The 26249-nt window shown below is 39.4% G+C and overlaps 1 protein-coding gene across 8 annotated transcripts in view; it reads left to right on the top strand.

Annotated features, from left to right (window-relative positions):
* Window positions 1–5242: 5242 nt before the first annotated feature.
* SLC16A13 (solute carrier family 16 member 13) overlaps window positions 5243–26249 on the top strand; it is a 582947-nt gene continuing 561940 nt past the window's right edge. For 7 of the 8 annotated variants that reach the window (XM_044077053.1, XM_044077049.1, XM_044077050.1 and 4 more), the window contains exon 1: window positions 5246–5422. The gene's annotated coding sequence lies outside the window, so the exon portion shown is untranslated. Of the gene's footprint in view, window positions 5423–26249 lie in introns of all 8 variants that reach the window. The other variant, XM_044077055.1, reaches the window with a different exon arrangement.

Raw genomic sequence — 26249 nt, 5'->3', positions numbered from 1 at the left:
TACGCCGGTAGTGCACGTGGGACTGGTTCGTACCTGAATTGCTCGGCTGACATATTTGGCGTTATGCCGCCTAGGCTACGCCTGCGCCTGGTGCAAGCTTCATGAATCTGGGGGGTTCATCTTTTTGCAGGATGGCAAGCTCCCTGCTAGTTATATATATCAACTCCAAGATCACACTACATGGGAAAAGGGCAAATTTTCCAAACCTCAATGTTCCACAATCTTGCCTAACAGCCAGTACAGCTGATTTTTGATCAGCTGCACCAGCTTTTTCACCAGTCGGTGAAAACAAACATCAAAGAAACATATATAATCCTTAATAATGGACCAGTATGGTTAGTCTTCTTCATGCACAAAGGGTTGCTCTGTTATATCAATAGCTATTTCTAGTACACACTCAAAAGTCAGTCCTTTCAATGTAGTGTAAACCCAGGTATTTTTTTAATGGGAGACTAAACCCCCTGTATCCTCACACTGTTCCTTCTTTGAATACAATAATTAAAGGATCACTCACCTTTGAAGAAAGGCAGCAAGTCTGACAAGTTGTCTTGTTTTGAGAAAACTGCTCTCAATTAAATATTTTGTTCTTGAACGAAGTGTTGTGAAAAAAATGCAGTCATATTCAGTCACAAAAGTCTAGTGTGCAGGTGTGCATTGCAATCATATGCTGACACCGAAGATGAAATATTTCCTTACATGTCTTCTGAATATGTCACTTGTGTTAACAGGAAGTCTGACTGCTAGTTTTTTTCCCAGACATTGTTAAATTCACTATGCTGTATATGCAAATTTATTTTGCGTCACTAGCGAGGCCTTGTCATTTCCTTTTAGTCCTGTGCCACAGTGGCCCCATCCTTGTGTTGATATGACATCCAGAACAGGCGATGTTCCATATCTGCTTATGTTATAACCCTGTACTTTTCCCAATGATGGACTCCATCTTTACACGACCATTTACAGGATTCGTTTTCAATTTAGATTTCATATGTGAAGCCTCCCAACTGTACAGTTTTGGAGATCCAATATTTAAAACAAACCCTCAAAAGTCAAGTGAGCTGAGATCAAGTAGTTTTATTTATTTTTTTGATAACCAACCTCTAGCTTCGGAGAAGGAAAAAACAAATATACATAATGTAGAAATAAGCAATGCTGATAAGAGTAAGAGAACAGTAAAGTAAACAATGAGGATAACAGTGACATAGGAAGAAAAACAAAAAGGTCAGGACAAGCATATAATGTCACAGAAATCAGAAGAGGGTGACCAAGTTCATACAAATCATGGATTATGTTTGGTTATTTTATTTATTTATTATTTATTTAGTTAACATTTGTTTACTGGGAAAGGTCAACTGTACACAGGTCCTTTTTTAGTGGAGGCCCGGGGAGAAAAGCTGCATGAGTAACAGTAAATTTTAATGCATGAATTAAAATAATCAATAAAGTATAAAGTAAACAAAATGTAGTATACATAAGAAAACACAAATTTGTTACATCATGACAACAAAACCTAGGCTTTGAACTTAGCTGGTGCTATTTGTAAAGTATGACTTATTTCAAGATATAAGGTTAAGACAGGGCGGTAGGAATTTTTAATCACTTTACATTACTTGTATGCAGGAGTAGCATTCGCAATTATACATGTTGTTTAAGAGACTGAATTTCTCTTTCTGGAGGACAGAAGAAACTATGGAAATGTATGAATTATGCAATGGAGGACAATCTTTAAAAAGTGCTTTAGATAGACAACACATGATATGGAACGGAAGAGTATTATTAAGGATGACTTATAAAATTTTTTAAGGAAGAGCAGCAGATGGAAGAAACAACATTCTGATTTAGATGATGGGGGAGTGGCCACCATATGACTAATATGGAATTCATCAATTCCAACACCTTGGATCAACTTATCCACACCCCCACCAGGGGCAGCAATATCCTAGACCTGATCATCACCAACATGGGTGACCGATGTTCCACACCAGAGGTCAATTCCTCATTGGTCAGATCGACCACAAGTTAATCACCCTAGACATCCACATCCCGCTCCCACCCCCATTAGGAAAACAACCGTAAAACATTTCTCCAAAGCCAACTTCATGCTTCTTATGACAGAAGTGGCAAACTTCACAACACTCATACAGATGGACAATAGAGGTACGACTGCTGAATCCTACACAAAAGCACTTTATAAGCACTTAAACGAGTGCATGGATTGTGCTATCCCTAACAGAACCAAAATGCTATCCTCCCAAAAAAGGAAGCCAATCTGGTGGTCTTCTTCCATAAACAAACTCTACAACAGAAGAAAGAAACTGTTGCAAAAAAAGAGTAAAATCCCATGACTGGAGGAACTCCCTGGTCAGTCTCAGTAAGAAGCTGAGATCCCTCATAAAATCCTCCAAAGCTAGTTACGAAAACAAAATCGCCACTGATTCTAAAGACAACCCCGAAGCATTCTATAGCTATGTCAAGAATCTCAATGGCAACACTCAGATCTGCTCTGAGTTACAGCACAATGACACTAAATATACAGAACCAACTGATATTGCCAACATCCTAGCAGATAGGTTCAGTGCTAACTTTACCCCCCCCCCCACCCCCTAAAGGGCCCATCTCTATACCGGAAGAATGCAAAGTTCCTGTAATCACGGCTGCACAGGTAAAAACCTCTCTCCAAAGCCAAGAACACAACATCCATGGGACCTGACAACATCCCAAGCTGCCTTCTACACGAATTACAGAATGAACTGGCACCCCACCTAAGTACCATGTTCAATCATAGTCTCACCTCAGGCTATGAGCCCATTGAATGGCGCACCGTGACGGTTATCCCACTTCACAAAGGGGGGGGGGGGCATGACTGACCCTGGGATCTACTGCCCATTAGCCTGGTGAGCCTGGTCTACAAGGCCATGGAACGTATCATCATGGAACTCATAAACAAAGACATTGGAGATCTTCAAACTCTGGACCCCACACAGTTCGGGTTTGTAAAAGGCAAATCATGTCTCCTAAACCTGATAGACTTCTTTGAAGCAGTCACCAAAGCCATAGATGAGGGTAAGGTGGTTCACACAGCCTATCTAGATCTCGCCAAGGTGTTCGACACCATACCCCACTCTGGAATTATTGATAAATTCACTAAACTAGGTAAAAATCCCTATGTCACAAGATGGGTTGCCAACTGGCTTACTGACAGAACCCAGGCTGTGAAAGTAGCAGACTCCAAATCAGACTTCATACCAGTGACAAGTGGAGTACCACATGGTTCAGTTCTGGGTCCTCTCCTGTTTGATATCTACTTCTCTGAAGTACAGGCTAACACAGAAGGTCTTTGGCTAACTAAGTTCGCAGATGACTGCAAACTAGGAGCCATAATCGAAACTCCTAACAATGTGGACAAAAGGGCCACCCTGAGACAGATGCCTGGTGTCAAAGCCATGGTCTCAAGCTCAATGCCAAAAAATGCATTGTCATCCCCTTTGGTATAAACTCTGTACCCATTAACTACCACATAGGCAGTAGTCTACTTAACACCAAAAGCTGATAAGAGACCTTGGGACACAGGTGAACAGTAATCTTTCCTTTGATAATCACATCGCCACAGTGGTCAGGAAATCCTACTATGTGGCACACCTCATCACAAAAGGTTTCTCATCCAAAAAAAAAAAAAGAGGTCATTGTTCCCCTCTACTCATCAGTCATTAGACCCATTATAGAGTACAATGCCCCTTTTGGTATGTACCTCACAAGACATCTACAACAACTGGAAAGACCACAGAAATACCTCACAAAGAGGATTACTGTCCTCAAACAGATGCCCTACGCATACTGTCTCAAAGAACTCCAGCTTTACTCCGTCGCATATCACCTACTCAGAGGCGATCTCTGCCTAACATACAAAGCTATGTCAAACACAGAGCTGTTGGACAAGCTCCACTTAAAGAAATCCCAATCCCTTCGAGCTACACGCTTTAGGGACCTAAACCTTGTTACCACAATAAATAGAATATGCTGGAGGGATAGATTCCTGTCCCAGAGACTTCCCATACTCTGGAACAGACTACCTATCTATGTCAAACAAAGCTCCTCATTAGCACTCTTCAAGAAAAATCTGGATGATTGGATGGGTAATAGTAAATTTACCCCGGGGATCACCTCTGTGGATCTGCTTGACAGGGGCACAGGAAAATAATTTTCTTGGGTGGTGAAAGCCAGGGTATCTTTTTGGCTAGGCTTGTATAGGCCCTAGGGCCAATAGCCTAGTACCTACCTATGAACCCATGTACAGAATACAGCTTGTGTTATACAATATTAAGGAAATTCTGGATAGTGGACAGTGTTGGAGCTTGGGCCATGTGCCCATGTAATGAGTAAATAAGCTGTGTACTGTAATCCTGTATCATTGGCTTTTTCAGACTTATTTTTGGCCCACTAGATTAAGATTATATCTCTCAATGTGTATTCCCCCTTAGGGATTTTTAATACTCAAAGATGATTTTTATATTTTTTCTCCTAAATTGTGGCAAATCCTTTATACTCTATTCCCACATTTCTCTAGAATGCCAGCTGTGCTTCTGGATCTCTGTATTATTTATAAGCTGCATGTATTCCTTCCCATCTCCTCCATAAATAAAGACTTTGTAAAATGTAAAAGTTAAAATTTGCTTTTGCTTTAATTTTAAGCAGTCAAGTGCACTTGTCAGTACAAAAAACATTTACAAGTCTGGCAGAGAAGTATACTGGCCTGTGCAAAAGCAATACACAGGCCCCTGGATAGTGATAAAGTAGTCCTTACCATTTACTTTTGTATGCTCATTTGACAGCTCTGTCTCCAGAAGTGTTTTGTGTTATCTAGAATGCAGTGCTTTATTTGTATACAGAGTTGTTACTTTCTTGTTGTGTGCCACCAGCAATGGATATAAATTATTAGGGTCCAGGGAGCTTTTCCAGAATCCTGGTGCCACTCTGCTGTTTTAGATTTATGAGTAGCAAAAGAGAAGGGTGGGAAACAGCTCTAAAATCAGTTATACGTTAATGATTTTTCTATAAGCTGCATTTGCTGTCAGCAGCACACCATTGTATAATATTTCTTATATACACCGAAGCTGTACTACGCCCTTTGCTTATTTTTACAAGCCAGCTATGCCTGTCATTGCCTGGAGGTTACATGTGAATAGTAGGAGGGCCTACATCAGGTTTGAATGCTTCAGTGAGTACACCAGACAGCAGCTCTATAGTGGATTCCATAGCAACGGCAGCAGCACAGTCACAGCAGAAAGGCAAAGCATTCTGGTAGAGTACCCTGCTGCTAGGCTGCAGCCAGTGAATTTGTTTTATTCTGTGTCTAGACAGGAAATGCATTATATCTGGATTATTAGAATAGATGGAGTGTAATTACCTGAAAATTTAAACCTGTAAGGTAAGTCCTTGTTTCATTAATGTAAATCAAAATGTCAGCAGCTGTCACTGTGAAACAGACTTAAAGCAGGAAGTTCCTAAAGGAACTGTAATGCAAAACCGCAACTGTTTTTTTTTTCTGAGACATTTGTTTCTTTGACTGTTATTTTTTTAGCTTGTTAGATGTGTTGTGCAGAAGTGTACTACCCAGACCTTAACACATCTAGTTCTTTTCCCACTACATCACACTCTGGTACCTCAACAGATTACAATGACCCATACAGGATTTGCTGAGTCACTGAACTATGATGTCACTATCAGCTTGGTGAATGTTCTCGCCATACTTTGGAAAGAATTGAATAAGTTGTATCAGATGCTATTGCATAACACAGTTACACAAAATCTAGAAACAGTTGCTGTAATTAACAACCTTTTAGGTTCCTGCTTCCATTTTAACCTGCCAGCTATTTATGTTAGTTAATGCTTATGTTACTAGCCTGTATTGTCTTGATGTGGATGAGGATGGTATGTTTCTTATCACTACTATATTTTTTCATGGCCATTTTCATCCTTGCCTATGGATCATAGAAAGCGGCTGAATTTCTGTGAGGTCCTTTCTTACCTCTATTTTACAGCTGTTGGGAAGGGATTTAGGGTACAAAACGTAATATTTCTTTTTGATATTAAATTTTGACCAATATGCAAACTGGACCAGTAGGGTCCAACTTCACTATCAGGTGTAGAAGTAACTTACATTTGTTTGATGTTAGGAGAGAATTAGCATATTTTATTTTACATTTGTTTACAGGGGTAGTACACCGATTATAAGTGATCAATTGCAGATACTGCATGGCTGAAATAACTCACAAAGAAAAGAGTTGAACGGAGAGGTAGTAAGTTGTACATATCAAAAACAGAGCAGTGACTAATTATAATTAATAGATGCAGCAACAATGAGGGATATGTACATTTTACATGATTAAATTTCAGATCTACATCATGCTGGATATCTGCCCTTTAAAGTGCATTTAGCATTTCCCTCTCTTCTTCACCTTTCACTACATACACCATGCCTTTCTGAATGCCTGCACAGAGTCTGTTCCACCATCTCTTCTGACAGCTCATTCCACGAGTCCACATTCATTCCATGCTTTGTGAAGTACTTTAGCAGTTCCATGGAGTATATGGGTCTTTACCTGTGACTGCCAATGCTGCCTCCTCCCCTCTCCCATTTGCAGAGGATAACTTCTTTACATCTCCTTGACATGATCTTGTGCACCAGTATCATGCACCCCCCTCCCTCGCTCTTCTAACATGTCTAAAAGTTGTATTCATATTACAACTGCAGCAGCAGCAGCATCTCTTTAAATGGTAGCTGTGATACTTTTTTTTGTATGAGATGTCAGTGCATGCTGGTGTCAGTGCTCAGTTTGCTTCAAGTGTGAGTGCATATGTAAAACCATGGGAGACTATACTGCTACAAATGTTATGTAACTAACTTGGACCCATGGAGTGCTGTCGTCTGTGTCCTACTCTCCATTCATGCTGCAGTCCTTTGTTTTATCTCAGTCTTACCACAACTGCTGTAGTTGCCCTAGCAAACCTCTCTGCAACACAGAATCAACGGCCTTCCTGCTGAAATCCAAGCAGACCATGTTCACTGTTTATCCATTCAACTGAATCTTATAGGTTCAGTAGTCTTTCATTGTCTTCATGTATATCCTGAAAGTTGGCAAATTTACAGTTTATTATTAGGAAGCCACTACAACTATCACTGTATTCTTGTTAAAAGTTGAAAATGTCAACTGCAATCTTAATGGAAAATTTATACCTCTGTATCTAGACATTTCAAACGGCACATTATAGCTCACTGATATTTTATCATATTAACTAACATTTTGTGCAATTATATGATCAGGTTGCTGCTGAAAAGGCCCACTTGACAATTCCACCTATCAATTTATCAAATTAGATTATAGAAAGTATTTGGTTATCAAAGTAATTACACAATAAAGTTATTTCCTTTAAAAGAGTAATGCAAATGAGTTAGGTTTGTATAAACTCTTTCTGACCGTACTAGTTGTGTTTGTTACCCTGGGGATTGCTTCCACCTAAGTATCCAGTTTCTTAAGGATGTATTCCATGACTAACTACCACAGCTGTTAGATGTCCTGCAGTTCACTGCATTTCATTTGCTCTGTTGTACAAAATGACCTTGTTTTTCCACTCCCACTCTCATAGGTACATCTCTGTGACAAGTGATATATTAAAGATCTGTCGGAGAACTTGCCAATAATTTGGCTAGACTCTTGAGAATCCAGGAATGCAACCTTTAAAAGTGTCTTTGCCTTGTGTTTCTACAGTCAGCTCATCTTCTGTCCCCACCTTTCTATTCCAATGTTCACCTACTGATTTTCCTCACTCTGCCCTACTTCCTTTAGTGCAACACCCTGTCTTCCTTTTTATCCTTCATTAAGGCTTTGGCAAAGTTTTCATTTAATACTCTGCTGATTCCATGTTTTCTGTGATCTCCTGCCCATCTTTACTTAGCCTAGTTGGGTCTGTGCCCCATTATTCCTTTTTACAAAATGCCTAAAACTGCTCTCTTATTGTCCCTGATCTCCCCTACCAACTCCATCTTGACTTGCAACGTTGTTCCCCATCACCTCTGTTACTCTTCTGCTTATGTCCTTGTTCTGCGTCTCCACCATCTCCCACTTTATTTCACCCCTTATGTGACATCCTAACCTCTCAACTTCTTATCTCAAGAATTCAGGACAAATTAAAAAAAATAACGGGGTGCAAAGGTTTAAAACTGGGGACAGTTTTTAAACAACACTTTAATTCACTTTAAGTTAATAGAACATGTTTTGCATCAATGCACTATTTCCAAATAATAAACATGAAAATCTAATGTCTGGCATTACTGACAAATTCTAATCCTTAGGGATTCACCATACTCTCAAAAACATTTATGACACAGAGCAAACATTTCTGGCAAAAATCACAGTAAAGTTGAGAGGTATGTTGCCTTATTTTTGTCATAAACTTAAGCCTCAAATTCCTATGTAGCCACATTCACCTTTTCCATTTTTGTTGTTTCCTCAGTATCTAAAGCCTTGAGTACTCTGCCCCTGGTCCATTGTATAACATTTTCTCCCTGGACTTGGCTTCAGTACCTTAAATCATCATGGAACTTTTCTTCTGGCTCACCAACATTCACCCTTTTGTAATCTCACACCATTTTTGTCCTTGGTTCCTTAATCTTCCTCTTTGCCCTTGGTTAGGACTACATCCAAAATCATCTCATTTCTAGTGTAGTACCACATCAGATGTATGAACTACACATGGCTCAAGATATCAGTTATCTTCAATCCCTGTTTGTCACTAAGTATGAGAATCCACCACCCTGCTCCGAGCAGTTTCAGATCCTTGTGAATACAACCAACTGTTCTCCCTGCCTACATTACCACCACCCCATCTATGATAATTGTATTCCATTTGTCAACCATGTGGATGGGCTGGTTAAATTAAACTGTTCAGTCATGACATGGGCTATAGGTATACATAATAAAGCATGCAAGTCAAAGCAAGAAAGCATATTTGGTGCATACACACTAAATATTTGATTTTCTGAGATAAGCAAACATGGGAAAATGATATTAAGGAAGAAATATATGATACTGATTCACCAGTACCTCCTCCCTCTTCTGTTTCACTACAAGGGTGGTTAACTTCCATTCTGTCTCTTGGCATTCCCTCACCCCCTTACATGGGATGAGGTTCTCCGCTTGAACCTCAAATTTAATGCTCCCCCTTACTTAGGCTGTCATCCTCCTGTCATTCTTAAGCAACCCGAGTAGCTAATCCCTCTCTTTGCTTAATTCTTATTCCCTTTTCATGTTTTTAGTTTTTGTGGGTCTGCCGATCAGCTTAATATCTTGCTTTCTTGCACCCAGATGAGCCACTTGTTCCTCTTTTAGGGTGTCAGTCCTCAGGCCCATTTGTTCACTGCTGGAGAGGAGTCAGGCAAGTAGGCCAATTTGCTGATACTGTAGACTGTCCTATCCTTACCCCACTCTTGGTAGCTTGTGTGCTAAACAGCTGTTTCTCTTCGAAGGTGCAGGAGTGTTACCTTTCTTGCAAAATCTCCAAACTAAGTGGCTTATCAGTATGCAGTATGGACACGCTAGGTGATTTGCAGGCAATGCAGATGTACTCTTACAGGCTTTACCAGTGCACCAAGCTAAGCTGCCCCCCCTTAGGATGCTTATGCTGGTGCCAGCCTATCAATCTCTCCCACCCACCCCAGTCCCTCCAGCACCCATGATGCTAGTCAAACAAGGGCAATCTGAAGTACACTTGGAACTTTATTCCTCTGTGCCTGAAGGCTGGGTCCCACTTTCATCTTGGTTTAATGCTACAGTTGTGAGGTGCACATTCCCATCAGCAGTCAGCATCATTTTCTTTTCTGGTATATGAAGGAGCCTGTCACTGAGAGTTGGTCTGTCACTATCTCTATCTCTGTCTGTCTCATTATTCACTCTGTTCCACTACCAGTTACAAGCCCTGTCTTCTTTTGTCCACTGTCACAGCTCACTGTTATGTTCCTTAAAGTTCTACTTCATTGCCATATTGTTTTTAGCTGGTAAAATATTTCTGAGAATGCTGCCTGAAAACTTATTTTCCCCGGCATCTATCACCTCACAGGCCCTACTTCCTACATAGTATTCACTAACATGGGAGAGCACTGCACCCCCTTCCCATGTGATGTTCTCTCTGGTAAGACTGGAACATAAATCAGTCTCGTTTGGTGTAATTATAAGACCAGATACCCCATCAAAAGCTCAAAAACACTTAAGAATTTTTCAAAGACAAATTATCCCCTACTAAGTGATGGTATAAGTAGTTTCAAAGCCCCCTCAAATGCGGAAAACATGGACTCCTCTGCAGAGTTATACATCAATGTCCTTTATAACCACTTAAGCAGTTGTATAGAATTGTCTGCAACTGACCGGATTAAAACCAGATCCTGCTGAAAAAACAAGCCACCCTGCTGGACCTGTAGTATAAACAGGCTATATAACAAGATAAAGAAACTAATGTCCAAGAACAAGGGGGAACTGGCTCGGCAGAGGAAGAAATTAATTTCTAGCTTAAACAAACAAATTACAGATCTTGTCAAGTCCTCCAAAGCTAATTATGAAGAAAAAATAGACTCCCTATCTAAGGATAATCACAAGCTATTCTTAAAAGGGAGTACCCAGCTACGAGCTGAACTGGTTGTGGATGGCACCACTCATATTCAACTGGAGGTAATAGCCAACTTGCTAGCTGACAGATTTGGAGCAAACCTTACTTCTGTCCCCTCCAGTCATTCCCCAAAGTATACTTGCTACTATTCCTCAGCCTGTTATCTCAAGACAGAAGGTCATCTTGACATTCTGTAAGGACAAAAAAATAGCATCAGTGGGACCAGACAACATCCGAGGTTGCCTTTTCAACAACTTAAAACATGATCTAGCAGACCCCTTGGATCTCTGTTTAACCACAGCCTGCAAGCTGCCTATGTTCGTGCAGAATGGAAGACAGCAACAGTAATCCCTCTGCACATAGGGGGGCCATCAACTGACTCTGGGAATTATAGGTCTATAAGCTTGACTAACCATACCTCTCAACTGTACAGATTTTTGCAGAATGTCCAGATTTTTGCCTCATATTTTTGGACCATTTTTTCATAAAATTGTGTTTTTCTGGCAAATTAGTGGCAAATCATTAAAGACTGAAATTAGAAAATAATGACAGACATTTGAGCTTCAGACTTAATACCCTTCAAAAAATTCATGCTAATGCAAAACCTGTTATTCTATTGACTTTCAAATTTTGCAACAGCAATATTTAAAAACTGTCCCTCTTTTTGGGCCTCTGTCCCACTTTTGCTCATGGCTTTGTCCAGGTTTCTTGCTGTAAGATGTTGAGAGGTATGTTGACTAGCATCATCTGCAAGTCCATGAATCATTATGGACCTTATTAACAAGTATATATGTAACTCCAAATTCTGGATCCAACCCAGTTTGAATTAGTTAAAGGTAGATCATGCCTATTAAACATGGATGACCTCTTTGAGAAAGTCACCAAGGCCCTGGATGAGGGAAAGACCGTGCATACCGCCTATTTTGACCTAGCCAAGGCATTTGACACAATCCCCCACTCAGGTATTATAGGGAAACTCTCCCAATTGGGAACTATCTCCTACATTACCAGATAGGTAGCCAACTGGCTCACAGATAAGACGCATACTGTCAAAGTGGGTGACTTCACCTCTAGCTAAAGACCAGTCACCAGTGGCAAACGACAGGGTTCTGTGCTGGGTCCATTGCTATTCAGAATTTCTCAGAAATCCAGGCAAACTTGGACAGCCTATGGCTGATCAAGTTCACTGGTGATTTGCAAACTGGGAGCATTCATTGAGCCACTCAACAATGTTAATATACTGAAGACAGGGTTAACGCAGAGAAATGACTGGTGCCAAAGCCACAGATTAAAGTTAAATGCAAAAAACTGCATTATTATTCTCTTTGGGAAAGCTGACATCTCTGCAAATTACATTATAGATAGCAGCACCCTAAGTGTAGACCCAGTGGTATGTGATCTGGGTACTCAGGTTGATAGCAATCCGAACGTTGACCATCAAGTAGCCACAGTAGTAAGGACATTCTTATATGTATCACATACTATAAGTAAAGGCATCGGATCTAGATCTAAGGATATTATAATTCCATTATATTCAGCCCTCATCAGACCAATAATTGAGTATAATTGTACAAATGTAAAATAAATAAATAAAATAAATAAATAAAAATAATGCTCCCTTTTGTATGTATCTCACCAGACACCTGCAGCAATTGGAGAGACCACAGAAGTTTCTCACTGAGAAATTATAGGATGCACAAAACAAGTCCTATGTGGAAAGGTAGAAAGCCCTGTCTATGTATTCTCTCTCCTACATGTTGCTAAGGGGTGACCTCTGCCTAGCTTATAAAGTAGCCTCTGACCCGGCCCTGACAGAAATGATACACATTCATAAAGCAAACTGCAGGAGGGTCACTCACTCCATGGATCTTAACCTAGCCTCTGACATGAACAAGTCATGCTGGAGAGATAGATACATCTCCCAGAGACTGCCACTTCTCTGGAACAAGCTTCCAATTCATGTGAAACAGAATCCCTCCCGGACCCTTTTCAAATGCAACCTAGATCAATGGATGGGTGACTGCATATTCATCCTTGGGGTGGCACCCATGTCTCTCCTGGACAGAGGACATCACTATTAACTGCCATAAACCCTTACCTCTGCGAATTTCACTCACCTAACCACTGACAAGCGGGGCAACCCCAGATAAACATGGCTTGGCTTGTAAGGGATCTAGGGCCATTAGCCTAGTAACCTTCTATGAACCTATGAACAAGGAAAAAAGTAATGGGTCTAATGCTGATTATTGGAAACACCATAGCAACAACTACTTGTGTCTGTGAGTGAGCTACTCAGTACCATGGATTAAATAATTTCTGAACCAGTCAGCATCTTCTTTGGAAATCCACACATGGCCAGTTTAAGAAAAAAGATGGGATTGGCACTGTCTAAAATACCCATTTAAGGTCTAAATATATGGCTTGTAATGTGGACAAGGCAATGTTTGCACTAAGTATACTACTAATGATATGATTTGTGCTGTGGTAATACTAAACGTATGTCTTAATCCAAAATGTGCGGTCAGTATGTCATTTCTCTATTATATATGTATATATGCATGTATGTGTATGTATAGGATCAGACTGTAATATTCATTTGTAACAAAAGGGCAGAATGTAGTTATAGGTCTGAGTTCACTATCTTATTTTGTATATAATCCTAGCCAGTGGTATAGATTGTAGCGTGTGTAAACTAGGTGGGAATTTTTTTTATTTTGAGTGTAAGATTAAAGGAGTCACTTTATCAAGAATTAACATCTAAGTTGTAGGACTTTTGGGTGCAATGTATGGATTTTATGATTATATTTATAAGTGAATTATGAGTAAAAATTCATTAGCTAATTTTAGTACAGATAACATTAAAATGAAATGTGGGTATACAAAGCAGTGAACGAACGTGAGTAAAAGGGGTAGAGGGTGGTACATTTTTTAAAGTCTAAAGAAGTGGGAAGTGGTGAGGAGATGCTAGAATGCATAAATATTGATCATGTTAGGATCCAGCTAATATGAATTGGTGTATTTGGGAATATTTGTTTGAAATCAATACTATTAATGGTCTGTCAGAATTGTTTCAGCAGGCAGAGCAATTTAGTTAGTAAATTTCTAAAACAACTGGTCATAGGATCACAGGAGCTTACTAAGCTAGTAGCTCTAGAGCTTTTTTTCAGCCTAGCCATTCATGTCCCAATGCCCACAGGCTAGAATGGCTTTAGTATATGCCTTTGATTTAGGGCCCTGTCCATAATGGCCACAGGTGACAAGCCAGGGAAGGAATTTATGATTTCCCATCCATTGGTCCAAATCTTGTTTGGAAAGGCTTAGGGAAGAGCTCTGTCTCATATGAATGGTGAGTCTATTCCGGAAAAGGGGTAATCTCTGAGGCATATATCTGTCCTTTGCAAAATGTCTTGTTTTTGTTACAGACAAGGTTTAGATCTTTATAGCAGGTAATTCTTGTGTTTGTTTTGCGAATATGTAGCAGATCTATCAGGGCTGGATTGGAGAATGCCTTGTAGGTTAGGCATACATAGTCCCTCGGTAGTCTGTAGAACAAATGTACTAGATGCATTACTTAATATTCTGACTTCTTACCTAAATGCCATAAAGAATGTTGAATAATTTACAGTGTCCCTATTTCATTCTTTCCGTGCTTTGTCCCTTTTATTTAAAATAGCTTTAATATCAGAAGTAAGCCAGAGTGGTTTAATACCTTGAAGATAGAAACAACTAAATTATAAAATGGAGAATGTGCAAAGGTTGGGTTTGAAAAAGTTAATGATGGGTAACCAATCAATACAAAATACTTCAGGCAATGTATGAAAGCTATAAATGATACTGCATTGATATTGCAAACTAAACTTTAACAAAGGGGATACTTCATCTGAATTCCCACAGCAGATATTTGGGACCAAGATTGACTTGACTCTATTACAGGCCACCAAAACATAAAACTGTCACAGCAGTGCACATACAGTCATATGTAAAACAAAACTACACATCCATCTTATTACCTTGTCATAAACAATAGAGTTTTATGGCAAAAGGCTTGAGGGTATTGAAAAGTGTTACTTTATTGCAGGCAACTCTGCTATTCTGCTGTGCTAAATAATTTCTTGAATTATAGTCTGTTCGATCACTACCAGCCTGTGTCTGAACTTGCATCATAGCTGACAATGTGAAAGCTACATATAGAGAAGAGAGTGAAGTAACAGGCAGCCATAGCTGGACATCAGTGGCTGCATGAAATCAGTAGATGGACTAGCACTGCACTTTGTAGATACTACTGCACCCATTGATCAGAGAATTAACAACCTGTACAGTACTACTATGTGGGTGCGGTGGTGGTGCTGCGGTAGCGTTGTCGCCTCACAGTAAGATGCTGTCCGGTTCGATTCTCAGCTAGAGCGTCTTCTGTATGGAGACATGCATGAATGGGCATACCTTCGTTGAAGGTTTTGCATTAGGGCCGGCAACTCGGCATGTAAAAATCTTCTGCCAATCATTAGCGGACCGGAGTTCCGCTGTGACTACCCATAACCGGGAAAAGCCGAAAGACACAACAACAACAGTAGTGCTATGTGGCAGTTTATGTTTATTATATACTCCTCAAAGCATTAGTGACCTGCGTCACAGGTCAGCTTATGTGATAAGGTGTAACAGGCAGCAGAGCATGCCAGAGCTACTTTTCAGCTGAAGCATATGAGAATGCATGAATTGCTTTTCACCTCTAACCATCTCTTTTTCTCACTCCAAAAATAAGAAAAGGTAGATGCAAAGTTGAAAAGGACAGATGAACAGTCAAATTAATACTTATTAAAATACTGTTTTGGAATCACTGTACTTTAACAACACCATTTAGAGAACTGCTGACCAGTAAGTATTCAGTAATCTGCGAGTAGGTCAGCTAATCAAAGGTGTTTGGTTTATAATGGTGTTGAATCAGAATATTCCATTGGAAAAATAAGGAAAATGTACCATCCTCTGAAGTGTAGTGACCTCAAAGTTTGGTATAGGTGGCACATTTTCCGTATTTAACTTGTACACTCAGATTTGTCCTAAATAGCATTTCAGCAACGGACTTACAGTTTGTCATCCATCTTCACACTAGCTACAGGACCAGTCTCATATCAGTTCAGAATGTTCCAGTTAAGTACGTTTATTACTTAGGGCACTCAACAGTTGAAGAATGAATGCATGCCTAACCTGTTTAATGCTACAAGTGTGATTTTTAGGAAGTTTACACTACATTTGCCTTGCAACATCCACTATCCCTATAATGTGAAATAATGCAGTCTTGTAAGAGCTCACATTTTGATACCTTTGTAACAGGACTGTATCCAAATAATGCACATTTTGTCACTAGCAATAAAACACAAAATGTATTAAACACAAATACAAAATTTTGGCTTCCAAAATGTGATTTTTTTTTTTTTGCAACACACTGCATTTCAAACAAAGGCCTGCTTTTTCAATGAAAAACATAACTTTACACTGAAATTATTGCTCTAGTACTTTTATTCCGAAAAGCATTTCTATACCATGCATATTAAAGAAGCAGGAAAGGCAGTCACTAGTCACATATTTATGTTACAGCCATGTAGTACCAAAACAACTCAATTTCAGCATTCTGTGATGCAATGTTGGTCTTTCAGCTTTTTCCCGGTAAGGGGTTGCCACAGCAGAACTCCGGTCCGCTAATGATTGGCAGTAGATTTTTTACGAAACACCAAGATGCAAGCTCGACGCCCAACCTTCAATGAAGGCACGCCCATTTACGCATGCATGTCTTTCGAACGCTACCCAACCGCAGGGAGGACATGCAGACTCCACACAGAAGGCACTCCCAAGCCATGCCGAGAATTGATTTAATTGTCTGTTTGCTGTGAAAATGTATCACTGTAAAGTTTTTATTTTAATCCTTGTTACAGCTTTCCTTGAAATGTGTCATTCCTGCAGTACACTGCAGTGTAGGTAGTGTCCACTATTACCACTTGCCCTTTCAGAACTACTTGTGTGATCTTAAAAGCACCAATGCTAAATTCAAATCAAAATCAATAATACCTCTGATGGGATGCAAAGACCAACAGAAACATATACATACACAAAAATTACAAATGGAACTGGTAAATATGAAATAATTAGTAATTTCATCCTCTTATTACAACAGACTTCTTCAGAATAACTCCATGACCTGTTCACTTTTTCCTTAATCACATGATATCACAACTCAGAAACATAACATGACTTACAAACATCATGTATAAACATTAGCATTAACAACTATAAATATTAGTTTCAGGCATAGGGATAAAAATAAAAATACACATATTAAAAACTTTCAATTTGTTTTTAGCCTCGTGGACTCCAGAAAATATTTAGCATGTATGATTTCATTAAGGCAAGGATATTTATCTGCATGCAATTGTAACTGCCAAACTTCCTCTTGTTTTCAGAGAGTTCTTAAAATTGCCTTCTCTATAATCTCTTAGGACATGATCTAATACATAAAAATAAAATGTACTACATACTATTTATACATTTGTACATAGCACTGTTTTCATTTTTGTGCTTAAATGGCATAAACTTTCTTTTATTCCCTTGGAGAAATTTCTGGTAGTCATACCTACATAGAAACAAGTATAATTGGAAGAATGAAACATTTGCAAAGTCAGATTATTACAAGAGGACTAGGGCTCACAGAAAAGAATGTGTGTGGTGGGAGTCTTAAAACCCACTATTGAGATGAGAAGGGTGAATTGTCAAGCAGCTGGGTAATCCCTACCACTAGTTCCAGTGTTTTCTATGACAGAGTTGTAACTAACTTAACTGCGTTACATGTTTCTTTTAAACTGGAGCTTTTCTTCACTGGTCTCCACTGAAAGTGGACCCTACCCAGTCAGACTTTCCTGGTAATCCAATGTCAATAAATAAAATAAACCAACCATTGAAGGTAGAAAATTCACGCACTCAACACTCTCAAGCTCTGAACTATGTCAGCATGTATGTGGGGAGGTGGAAATGTGGCTGACAGCTTCTGCATACCCAGCTGCTCATGGGTAATAAAACCAACAAGTTCCTGGACATGTGTAGTGTCTGAGCAATTATTTTAACTGATATTTACCGATCTGCAAAAATCAGGTTATGGGCACGATCAACAATTTCAGGACATGGCACTGTTTGAGGCCTCCCAGACCTTGCTGCGTCTTTGGTCTCGAAATCTCCACGCTGAAAGTTTACACACACCACTTCTTCACAGTTGAGTAAGGACACTTGTCACTCAATGCTTGCGTCATGCATTCATGGATTTCCTTTGGAGTTTTCTTCTGCAGCAATAGGAACTTCATAATGGCTTAGAGTTCCACACTTGAAAATTCCACACTTTTCTTTGACATGGTTCAATCAATAATCTGAAACAATGTCAAAACTTAGCATTACGATTCTGTAAATTGGCACTTTACAAGATGAAATAACTCATTTTTCAGCTGCAGAGGCAAAATAACATTCAGAATTTAGAAAGTTGGTTGGGCTTAGAACTTTTTAGCACCCCGTAATACAGTCCATCATTGTATAGGAAACAGAAAAAATACAAAATTTTCACCTTATCTGTATGGACACCATGAGTAGAATTTAAAATTCAGATATTTGTACGAACTTTAAAAGGAGCATGATGTATCGCTGTAAATGAAGGGCAGGCCTTGGAGGAAAAACAAGCTAAAGATAAAAAGTGTTAGATTTAAGGATGCATTTAGGAATTAATTAACTGTGATGAACTACAAGCCCTGTATATGAAGAAGGGATATAGATGAATTTAAAGTGTCAGATGAGTCAAGAAAAATGAGACAGTGGAGGGCTGTGGTTAGAAACAGAGGGTTAGCTGACAGAAAGCTGGCTGCAGCAAGTTTTAGACTTGTAAAGGGTTTAGGGTTGCTTCAGTTTTCTGTAGACCCATACACCCACACCTGTTTGTATGAAATAGGGCAATATGAAAGGTACCTGCTGCTGCTTATGTCTCTGAGTCAGCAAGACTGTTGTACTACGCCATCTGAGCTATACTACACCACCTGAGCTATACTACCCCACCTGAGAATGTACTACCCCACCTGAGAATGTACTACCCCACCTGAGAATATACTACACCACCTGAGATATACTATACCACCTGAGAATATACTACACCACCAGAGATGTGCTGCACCAACTGAGGTATACTGCAGCCGTGGAAAGTATTATAACTGACCTCAAACTGTGTTATCCGAAATGTTGTCAGACTTGACCCCCAACAATCGAAAGATAGATCCTATCTATTTTATCTGGTACATTTCTTCAAAAGGGCCACAGAGTCTGTAGATAGTGGCTGTGCAGTCGACTCAGTGTATCTTGACTTAGCCAAGGTCTTTGACACCATTTCACATGTTGGATTCATAAAAAAGCTAAATGCTTTAATAATTGACCCATATGTAATAAGATGGATAAAATCCTGACTGAAAGACAGAAACAAACACAGTTCAAATTGCAGTTGATTCATTAGAAAGTATGAAAGTAATCAGTGGTGTACTTCATGGATCAGTGCTGGGACAGATCTTTTTTGGTATTTATTTCTGTGATCTCCAAGCAGATAGCCAAAACTTCTAGCTAACAAGGTCTGCAGATGATTGCAAACTGGGGGTTACTGCCTCATCATATAGCTTCAAACACCTCATGAAACTGGGGGTTACTGCCTCATGATATAGCTTCAAACACCTCATGAATGAACTCTCCCTAGTAAACTCTTGCTGTGCTAATATTGGGCTCAACTAAATTCTAAAAAGTGTAGTGTCATCACTTTTGGTAGGCAACCCCCCCCCATCATACTGTCAAGACAGCTCACATCTACAATATGAAACTGTAGTTAGGGACTTTGGTACTGGAGTTGATAGCTCCCCTCTCTTTTGACCATCATGTGACAACAGCCTTCAGAACCTCCTTTTATTTAGCCCAACTAATTGCCAAAGAAATGTTATCAAGGACTAAAGAGGTAATCACTCCCTTATACTCTGGATTGATCAGGCCAATTATTGAATAAAGTACCTGCTTTGGGATGGATCTCACTAAAACATATCAAACAATTAGAAAGAACCCAGGGGTTGCTAACCAAACAGATCATGGGCCTTATATTTCTGAGCTGCCATGAGAGGCTAGAAGCTCTATCCCCTTATTTGGTGTCTTACACACTTTTGAGGGAATCTGTGTGTGTGTGTGTGTTTGTGTGTGTGTGTGTGTGTGTGTGTGTGTGTGTGTGTCTGTCTCTCTCTCTCTCTCCCTCTCTTACTGCATCATTAGAGACACAGGTCCTCCTAGTTCTCTAAAAGTCCAATATCTCTACCAGTAATAGCACCAGGAAGTTAGTTTTCACCAATAGATAGACAGAACATGTTGAAGGGACAGGTTATAACCCAGGGTTAAGACTTCCCCTGTATTTTACGTAATGTGACTCACTATCCTGCTTTAAACACAGCAGATGACTGGAACCAGAAATTTATTCCAGGACTAACTGATACGGTCCTCCTGGAGAAAGGTGTGGCTTGAGGAAGGGTACTGCCAAAGCAAAAATGGTCATGAGATTCAGTGGCCTGGGAATATTTACTAATTTCAAGGCAAAATGGTCATGAGATTCAGTGGCCTGGAAATATCTACAAATTTCACCATATAGTTAAGAATTACTAATGTAAATCAGCCCTGTGAGATAGATGGATAAAGCCCTGAGTATGGATCAGGCAACCCATGGAGCACCCATCCTTGGGGGACTGGGGGGCAGAACTGATCATGGATTGTATCAGTTCTTCAGAGGAAGACCTGAGAAGACTGTATGTCTGGCACAGCAAGCCACAAACTGGCTGTAGCCCTCATTGAACAGGTACACATGAGCATAGGAGAAGGCACTGTGGCTTCTGTGTTACCCCACCCAGGGGAGGGTTTAGGCCAAATAAAAGTGTCATCATTGACAGGATGCCAGTGAAGACAAAAGTAACTGTGCTATGGAAGCCTAAGTAATGGCCCCATAGAAGACTTTGTAAAGTGAGTTAAAGTCCATTTGAAGAAGCTTGATTGCTGGCAGGTTGTGGGGGGGGGGGGGGGGGTAGGAGTCGGGGTGGCAAAAAGCATAAAGGAAAAAGATACTAATGCAAATTTCCAGACTTAGACAATGATTTTACCAGGAACCTTGCTTCTCATATTTGGGATGGGGTGTGGAATCTGTTGAAACCAGGCTGTTCCATAGTTGCCACGGAGTATTTTTTTGCAGTTTGCTGTAAAGTCTTGCAGAATAAGACTCTTGCATTTATTTGTTAACCAAGTTGATCCAAACCCTTTGCAGTCATTTCTGAGTCCAAGAGGCTAACCCAGCACCAATAGACTGACATAAGTACCTGAACAAAGACATGCACTGAATATTCACAATGATACAGAAGCTTAAAGGCATAGCTAGGATGAAATAGAAACAATACAGTTAAGATAGAGACACAGGTTTAGATTTTATACTATACATTTATATCCTGATATTTTCTACTAAAGCATAGTGGAAACAATTTAAAAAGCAGCAGTCAATTCCAAGAAATGAAATATTCAACAGTTCAGGGAGGCATTCATTCTTCAAATGTTGAGTGCTCTTAATAATAAGCTTATTTAATTGGAATGAGTGTGGACCTTACAGCACTGCAAACCATAATGCAAGATCTGGCATAAGTTTAATTCAAAATTCTCGATCTTTCCAGCAATGTTGACTATAAAAATCTTGCCACTTGTCACACAAGTACTATTTACAGCTACTGCTAATGCATAACACTACTAGTTAGTGAACGTGTGAATGTTGAGCGCAACTTGCTAAAACCATCTTTCACCATATTTTCCAGTAAAGTGGAGAAATAGGGCATCCTGACCTGTGAGTCAGCAAAATAAGCTGAAAATTCTATGTACAAGGCACAGCCTAGCATATCATGGATGTGCAAAGTGTTACACATTATGGATGCCAAATGTAATAAGTAACACCACAGTGCTTGTCCTGCATCATGCACAGCAAACATCTCCATCCATTTCCTTCATCACACACATACACAGTAGTTACATCTAAAAGTGATATGCACAAATGTATGTAATGTGTAGTCATTGCAAGGCAAAATATGTTGCAGTTATATAGTTATTAAATAGCCCAAGAATACAAAAATGTAACACAGGACTACGGTGACATCTCATGGACACTACTGTTTTATACATTCAGTAGGAAGCTACTGGAACTTCAGAATTCAGGCAGCTACAGGCCTGAAATTAGCACAGATGGCATGGATTTGCCACCTATACTGGTCTACTACTGTAAGAAAGGTGATGTACATTAATATACAGTATAAATCTTTGCTGTAAATTGTATTGGGATACTCATGTCTGACACACACCATTAGATTTCATCATCTTCACCATCTGAATTACGCTGCATGACACAGTGTTCATTTTGTCTATCTGGATTCTCAAACATCACATAACAATAGTGTACACCTGATTAGTGAAGGACATTTAAACTCCAAAGTCTGTAACCGTCATCTCCTTCCAGTCTACCTCCCTTACATTAGTCATACCCCACAATTTATCCCACTGTGCCCACCCCCCATATTGGGCCAAAGTCCAAAAGACTCGCTGTCAGTGTAACTCTGCCCTAATTCAAAAGTCTTGCGCAGGGTAAGTGACTTACTTCAGTGTAAGGCCTATCTATAAATAAGCTTACACTGGGGGCCAGATTCCAAAAGACCTGCTCTCAGCCTGTTCTCAGTGTAAGTGGTCCTATTGCAGACATATTATATATTACACACACACACACACACACACACACACACACACACACACACACACACACACACACACACAAAGAAATATGTTTGACCCAAGAGTCATAGATCAACTATTGCAAATGTGCCCCTGTCTTCTGTTCTTTTCTAATAGGGATCCCTATTCATGTAGAAAACGTATACGCTGTTATCTCAACACTTCTTGGCAACAGTGTCTATATATATATACCACCCTTTTGGGAAAAAAAACAAGGGTATCCTTACACCCAGATTAAACAATGTTCTTCAAGATTTGCTTATCATGTGACTTAATCTCCTCTATGTTTCATTTCACATGCAATCCTACAATATTTTCTTTAGTTTTTATATACCCTTCCTCATTTACCCGCTTTCACTCTATACCAATTTCCGGTGAAAGAAAACCCAGGCTCGTTCACTTTTTCATTAATTGCCCTATATACTGTCAGTCCTCTCTGCATTCTGTTATTTTAATTTTCTTTATATGATCAAAACTGAGACAGTTGTGAAGCATTGGTATAACCAGTGCTTGATCAAACTGCATTTGTCACCTAATCAGTATTCTATGTATCCAAGCATTTGACCTGTTTTGGCCAGTACATGCATTTGACCTGTTTTGGCCAGTATAAGTATTTGGCCTGTTTTGGTCAGTACGTTTTCACACTGTGTTCAGTTACTCAAGATTTCATTAATAACCCTCAGACCACTTTCTTCTTCTAAATTTTTAGTGAAACTATGAATTACGCACTGAGCAATTTCCTAGCTTTAGGAACTTACACTAGTTTATAGGGAAAGTGTGACAGTTTAAATGTAAGCTCCAGTTTCTACTGTCAGTGCTAATACTTATTCTGTCCTTAGTAACTAACCATGGCAAATCTTTGCATTATCCGTATGAGATTAAATCAGTTTTCCATGCCATATGTGATGTCAAAATATACAAACAGTGTGGATCTGAGAACAGACCCCTGCAGAGTATTGCTTTTCACGTTCTTACACTAACAGCTCCTTTGACTTTGTCCTTGGCTTCATAGCCACTTTCAAAGCCATAGAGAGGTTGCTTTCCTTACTTATTTATAGAAGATGTCCGCACTGTGGAATTAAGTTAGATTACATCAACATGTTTACCCTTGCCAATTCCAGTTAACAATCAAATCATACAACTGGATAAAGGTGGTATGACAGATCTGCCTGCTGAGAATCCATGGTAGAAATATATCAGCCCATTATGTATGATCCAAGAAACCTATTTTCCTCAATTTTAATATAGCCCACATATTTAACTCTGTCTGAAGTCAACCATGCAGGTATGCAGTTTACACTGCTGCTGCTGCTGTATATGGTCACTCACAACTATATCTTCTCTCAAAGGTCTGTTGAAAGGCTACTAGGAAACCAATTTTAGAGAAAAACTGGATTATAGCATGTTTTTGGGTCCTAGATGAAGTGTAATTGGATTCCTCCACCTTACCATTTCCACATTAAATTCACATTTGCTCGACCTACCCCCCCCCCCCCCCTTGTGGCATTGCATTCCTTAATTGGTACCATCCATTCCTTTTACAAAGTGAAAAAGTTTCAGTTTCCTTTTTTTAAAAATTTGTCTGTTTGTCTTTGTTTAAGATTTTTTGTCGTCACGTTTCCCCATTCTCACTCCCTAAAATTTTAGTTTACCTGTCTCACCCGAAGAATGCCCAGTGTTCTGTTCAGTGCCTAACTTTCACTCAGTTTCCTTCTTAACCTTTTCAACACTTTTTGCTTTTTTATTACTTGTCTCCAGGTAGCCTTCCTTGTATGTAACCCGGCGAAATTGAAGTGTATTAATCCACCTCCTAGTTCGTGCAGGAATGGGCGTGCACGCAGTGATTGACATGTCGGAGGGCTGGTATTAACAACGGCAATGTGCCGTGATTGACACGCAGTGCAAATGTAACGGTCAAATAAGTGCAAATAGTAAATATGTAAATGGTAAACAGCTCAAATAAGCACAAGTAATATAGGACACTTTTCTTAAAATGTTTTCATTCCTTTTAGTCAGAAACACCCGACTGAACTGGCTGAACATTTCACAGTTGTCTATTAATTTATTTACTTGTTTTGATTAATTTAGTTTAAACTGGAACAAATGCAGGCAGATGATGGTAGGCAGATGGATATCAGTACGGCAGTCTGCAGGGAGATAAGACTGCGACTGTGTGTGGGAGCAGGGCCAGTTGTTTACTCATACAACAGTTTTTCTCAGAAACTAGAAAAAAGATCTTTTTTTCTGAATTGTTCAGTTTCTTGGCTTAAGATTATAATGAGTGTTCTCTGCTCATCTGCAAGGAATATTGAGCATCCTATATTACTTGTGCTTATTTGACCTGTTTACCATTTAATACTAATACTTAATAATCAAATACTATAATGTTTAACAGGCGCACTCATTATGGTGCCCAGTTATCTAGAGGAGTATATGTGGAGATCGAAGTACGGACATGACTTTGACACTTTGCAAATTGGGGCAAAAGTACAAAGACAAGTACTGTTTGTACAGTTACATGTGCATGTGAACTTAGGCTAAAAACAGACACCCACATTATTAAGTATACAGTATCCACTGCTTGAGCAGTACTTGTCTTTGTACTTTTCCGGATTAAAAAATGCTTTGATTTGACAGCAATCGCATCTGCGTTTTTGTTATAATGTACAATGTAATCTTTTTTTGTGCAATTAGCTGTTATTTGCTTATGTTTTCTGTATCAAGCAGTGGGCGTAGTAGTCAACATGCTCGCAGGCAGGGTTTAGGAGGGGCTTGCTACTGCGCATCTGGTGGGTTAATACACTTCAATTTCTCCCGTAACCCTTTCAGTCTTCTAGTCTTTGTATTTCTTCTTTTTCATTTAATGGATATTCTAACTTCCCTAATAAGTCAGACTAATTTTCTTTTTGACTTTATAGTTCTTTTCACCCTTTTCCATCCAGTTCCAATTTGCTGTTTTATCCACTCTCTCTGTGTTTTGCCACTTTTGTTTTATTTAGGAATTACACAGCCTCAAAGCTTTTCCTCTGTAGTCCCAGACTTGGATAAGTGTCATTACAGACTATTTCTGCATTGCCATTGTAAACCATACCACTGCATGGTCCCTGTTAATAACTAAAGCCTTGACTTTTAGATTTCACCATGGTGGTAGGTTAATGTAAAGATTATCATAAGATTCAAAATCATCAAGCAATAAAATGTAGTTAAAGCAACCAAATGACTTCGGTATCCATCTGGATTACACCAAACACATACAAGATTTTTATATGAGGGTCTGTTCAGTAACTGTGTTGGTGGCTGATCTGTCATTATAATCCTGATTCTACTCACTGCCATCCCACCCACTTAGGGTACTTATTTGCATCTCCAAACACAGACATGAACTGTACTCTCTAAACTGTCTGGGATACTGCACGACACACTTTTTATTAGTGTTTAGTGCTTTCATCCCTCCCAATATGTTTGGGACTTCTACAGGATATAATACAATTAATCCCAATCCTTTAATTTAAAAACATTCAATGAACACGTGACCCTAAACCACAAATACTGTAACACTTTCAAAACTAATTGAATGTACTCCTGTTCACTTTAATGTAAAGCAACACAACCTTAAAATATATACAATAGTCTTCACATCATCATCATCATCATCTTCTTTCGGCTGTTCCCATTAGGAGTCGCCACAGCGGATCACCTGTTTCCATTTCTTCTTGTCCTCTGCATCTTGCTCTGTCACACCAACCTCC

The sequence above is a fragment of the Protopterus annectens genome, chromosome 7.part0, assembly GCF_019279795.1.
Source record: "Protopterus annectens isolate FY-2018-M chromosome 7.part0, PAN1.0, whole genome shotgun sequence".
Lineage (NCBI taxonomy): Eukaryota > Metazoa > Chordata > Ceratodontiformes > Protopteridae > Protopterus > Protopterus annectens.
This window is presented reverse-complemented; position numbering and strand designations above follow the sequence as displayed.